Here is a 5,022-nt window from a genome sequence, read left to right as displayed (position 1 = left end):
CATTGCCCCACTCCTGAAAAAAAAAAAAAGTATAATAGTAATCAAGACTCCAAACCATTGGGCCCATCACCTTATTTGTGTTTATCAGTCTTGTTCTATCTTATTTACTTATTGACCTTAGATTCCATGGTTTATTATGATTATTCTTATAGTCTCTTTAAACTACCTTGTTCCCCTCCCTCTGTCATACTTTTCTAGAAAATCCACAAATCCGCAAAAACCATAATATGTCACCAACCTCAAATTAACACACAAAACAGCCTAGGATTTTTTCTAGTAATTATTATTCATATTTTTCCCACCACCACTATGACCACTATGATCTTTCCACGGATAACCTTGTCTCTCACATGATAAAAAAACACAAGTCATCAAATGAGAACTCCATTCTATTCCCATGACATCATGGTATCTTCTTCCTTCTTGTCCCAAAGGGTAAAATACTCGTATCTCACATTTTCTCAAAAGCCAATTCATTTATGTATGGACTAGATCCCCTTTACTTTATCAAGGACCTTGTTACTTTCATTATTACTTTTCTCTCTTGCATTATCAGTCGCTTCCTCTATTGGTTCATTCCAACAGCATTAAAAAATATATTTTAATTTCTCCTGACTTAAAAGCAAATAAAGCCCATCCTTGTGTTATCATGCCCAAACCGGCTACCATCCCATCTCTCTGCTCCCCTTTGCTACAGGATGTATTAATCCTGTCTTTTATTTTCTGTACTCTGATGCTTTGACACCTGTGGCCTTGCTGACCCTGAAGGGACTGCCCTTCCCAGGGCTAGCTGATTCCTAGAGATTGTAGATAACTTGCCCGCAAGTGCACTTTTCAAATACAAACCAACCAATCCAGAGCCCACACCCCCAACCACTTCCTTTGTCAGGCTCTCAGACTCAGAGCCACTATCCACCTGCCCTGATCACCCCAGGGCCAGGTACCAGACAACTAGAGACAGCCTCTGGAGCCTGCGGAAATTATTTAAACTACCCAATCCTAAGCCTGCTTCCCTTGCCTCACACATTCCTTCCCGTGGAAACCACAATAAGCACTCTTGCCCACTGTTCCCACCCCCTTCTGTCTCCAGACCAATGCTGGTACTTACCCATGTGGCCCCTTCTGGCATAGAATGTCCCCTCCTCTTGGGAACTATGAGCAACAAATGATCTTTGCAATGACAGTTACCTCCTGATCTGTTGACCTTACTATACCACAAATTTTCTATTAATATTGTACATTTTTAAAACACTAGGCTTCTCAAAAGTGTTTTCTATGGACTTTGTCTCTAGTTGCCCGCTTTTCCCATGCCTCAGCTAACTCCAGTCTGTCTTCTGCTCCCATCACTCTGCTGAAGCTACTCTTACCAAGGTTACCAATGGACTTCAAATAAAATTATGCCATATAAAACGGGCATTTTCTGACCAGTCATCCGTTCTTTCAATAAGTTCAAATCTTTCTTTTGTGAGGGACACCTGGGCTCCAACAGTGAACAGGACAGATAGGGCCCAACCTCCAAGGAGCTTACACACGAGTGAGGCAGACACACAATGAGCAAATGTGATGGTGTTAAAGGGCACTTAGCAGGAAATACACCTGCTATGTTCAAACTGGCAGCAACGTTCCCAAACTCAGGACAAAAAGGAGCTAAGTACCTCTCCTCAACATAGCCCTGTTCTCAAGAGGGCCAGTTACCTCCTATCAAGAGGCAGGTTGTTGACACCAGCACACCCCACCTTGTCTCTGCACCTGGTAAGATAGAGGTCTGGGGAGAGAAGAGAAAAGGAAACACTCCAGTCCAGAGTCACTGCGTATACAGAGTGCCTGTAAGTGCCAAGACGCTTGTCCCTCTCCTTCTTATGTGGGCAGAAATGGTGTGCTTCACCCTCACAGCCAAAAGAGCTCCAAAAGAGTCTGTCATAGAGATTGGGGTTGTCAGCAAGAAGGAACGTCATCTCTTTCCTTGCAATGGCTGCTGGCTGAGCTACTAAACCTTGCGGCTTAACTTGGTGCTGCTAAGAGGGTTCCTGAGAGAGCTTGACCAGCATCCCTGCGCTTCGAGAGTATAGAAAATGTATACACATAGAGAATGTTTGAATGTGTACCCAGAAAAGGGATGCCTCCCACCCAATGTTTCTGAAGGAGGGGAGCTGGCAAGAGTAGCTCCCTCAGAAAAGTTAAGTGATTTTCCCAAGTTCGTCAGTTACTGAATGGCAGAATCAAACAAGGATTTCTTCGCCAAGTTGGAGGGGGTGTGGGAAGAGAGAGCAAACTATTGTAAGTACAGATGGTTTAGACTGGGGCTGAGGAGTAAAGGAGAAAAGCAGTTTCTCAAGAGCAGAGTGATCTACAATCTGGGAATTCAGGGTCCTGGAGAAAGGATCCTGCCCACCTCCCTGATGAAGACACTAAAGCATCTTGAAATCCTTCTCAAACACCAGGTTTGTACACAGAAGGTACAAGGCCCCTGACCATAGAGGAAAAGAGTTCAATAGATATAGGGGAAAGGGCCCAAGAGAGGGAGGCTGGGGACACAAAATCAAACAGGCTAGCTTACAAGTCTGACCTGAGCTCTCTCTGCACCATGTGATCTGCATGATGATGACGGGTCCTGAGCTGTCCTAGGACCAGCTGGGGTTTTCTCCCAAACCTAAAAGCAAAGGGTCTTGACCCCTGAAATCAATAATGTCTTGAGGTTTATAAAGCTTATGAAGCTTGTCACATGGGCTCTCCCCTACCATTCTTTGTCACTGTCATTTACTACATTTCCACTAAGAAATGTATTGGCATTCCTTGACATGGTTCCCAAGTCTCATTGCCAGAATCAAGGGGCTATATGACCTCACCTGGGGAACACAATCCTGGGACTGGGGTGTATCCATCTGAAAGGAAGCCTACAGGGGAGAAGTACTGGACTAGGATTAAAATCTGAGGCCTCTTTTATTTTCTAGGCAACTTCTTGCTGCCTAAAAGCTTTTATGGAACAAGGAGAGGTATGGACGAAAGGAAAGGATGGAATGGGGCGGGGGGAATGAAAAAAGCAAGGGAGGGAAAAAGAAAAGGAACATTGGTTGATTGGCTCATTTGTTGGTTCTCACCCCCCTCCCCCAATTCCTATCTCTAAAAAAGAGACAAACAGCACCTATTTGACTTAACCCATAAGATTTATGAGAGCACCAAATGAAATACATGTGAAAGAATTTTTTAAAGCATGGAGCACTGGCTCAAAATGAATTTAGGGCCATTTTAAAAAAATAGATTAAAATCCCTTAAATAACATAATTGATCACAGAAAAGGGCCTCCTGACCCTATTTTTTTCTTCACTACTTATTTTTTTTTTTTTACCTTAGTTTTGCCACAGAGCTGACAAATCTAAAAAAAGAAAAGAAAGAAAGAAAAAGGTCTATTTCAATCCACAAGCTATTCCATGAGAGGCTTAAGGGGGCTGTTCTTGGTTCACAGCCTAATCTGGAAGAGTTTGAAGACTTGGCCTTCACAGGGTGGGTTTGGCCATGTAGGCCACACTCATTTATGTGTAAATAGGGAACTACAGTACACTTCACAGGGTGGATTTGGCCATGTAGGCCACACTCATTTATGTGTAAATAGGGAACTACAGTACACTCCATATATCTGCTTTTAAAAATTAAGACCAGGACGGTCGAGTGGCGTGTTGGTTAAGAGTTGGCTTGGGACATCAGCTCTGAGCAGCAGGGCCCCAGTTCGGATCTCACATGAGGACCACTGATGCTGCGCCCTCTACAGCTAAGATGGTGAACAACAGCTCAACCTGGAGCTGGACTGCCATGAGTCGCCGGCAATGGCATAGGCTGCAGTGGGGCTGGCCGGCAGCTGGCGTGCGCTTTCGTGAGCTGCTATGAGTTGCCATGAGCAGCTGTGCAATGGCTGGTGAGCGGCTGCCTCACCTGGGAAGAGTGCAATGATAATACCAACATGGGCCAGTGAAGCNCAGCTCAGTTCGGGCCAAGCATCGAACCGCTGTTGCTCAGAGCTCAAACTCTTGAGCGAGATCTTAACCAACTGAGCCACTCAGCCGGCCCTTACCAGAAATTCTTGACTTCCTCAGCAGCTGCCTCATTTTTCCTTTCTTATCACCAAACAAATAATGAGTCAAACCTCAATGTGACCCTACTGGGCAACTGTTGAGTCTGCCAAGCAGATGGGGATTTCACCAAGAAGTTGCAGGGCCTGACTAATGTGTACTGAGCAGGGTCTGGAAGAAGATGCCTGGGACTGGATCTGGTGTATGCTGGATCAAGGGGGTCAAAATATAAACCTTTCTATGGGAGAACTGATTAATGACACAGGATTTCCCAATTTTTCAAGGCCCTTGGAAGGTGATTCTAGTAGCTGCTGGAATAGTTCTTGAAAGCTTGATGAAAGTGATGGCCCACGTTAAATGAAATAGATATGTCAGAACTCCACTGCAGACTGTGGAAGAAGGGATGAAAAGGCTCAGTGAAGCGGGCATGCTAGAATGGATCTACTACTACATAAAACCAGAAAACCCACCAGCTGACTGTGTTTTTTATTGGGTTGGAGGACTCTCGTTTTACCCAGGAGATAAGGGATATGTTTGTGAGAATGGGACCAGCATGGGTGAAAAGTTCAGCAGTGGCTGTCTACTATAGACTGGGACTGGTGATTGGACATGGTGTTACAGAATTGAATGTCTACCAAAAACCTTGATTTTCCTCCCCTTTCATATCTCTTCTTCCTTCAGTCTTCTCATCCTCAGTCACTTGGCTCAAAAACTTAGGAGACATTCTCGATTCCTCTCTTGCCTTCACCTCTCACATCAAATCTTTCAGCAAGACTGCAAACTCTCCCTTACAAACATCATATATTGGCCTCCTGTTCTATGACTGCCCTAGTCTAAAACACCATCTTCTCAACTTTGGGCTACATTAGTGATCTTTCACTAGTCTCCCTGCTTCTGCTGTTACCCTCCTGTAACCCATTCTCCACCAGCAATTGGAAGGATCTTTTTAAAGCATAAA

At 44.5% G+C, this 5,022-nt stretch overlaps 1 protein-coding gene across 1 annotated transcript in view; it reads right to left on the bottom strand.

Moving 5' to 3' along the window:
- Positions 1-24: 24 nt before the first annotated feature.
- IGSF9B (immunoglobulin superfamily member 9B) overlaps positions 25-5,022 on the bottom strand; it is a 73,087-nt gene continuing 68,089 nt past the window's right edge. Inside the window, exon 21 of the mRNA XM_019623838.1 lies at positions 25-1,914. The gene's annotated coding sequence lies outside the window, so the exon portion shown is untranslated. The remainder of the gene's footprint in view (positions 1,915-5,022) is intronic.

Source organism: Hipposideros armiger, unplaced genomic scaffold (assembly GCF_001890085.2).
Source record: "Hipposideros armiger isolate ML-2016 unplaced genomic scaffold, ASM189008v1 scaffold_566, whole genome shotgun sequence".
NCBI lineage: Eukaryota > Metazoa > Chordata > Mammalia > Chiroptera > Hipposideridae > Hipposideros > Hipposideros armiger.
This window is presented reverse-complemented; position numbering and strand designations above follow the sequence as displayed.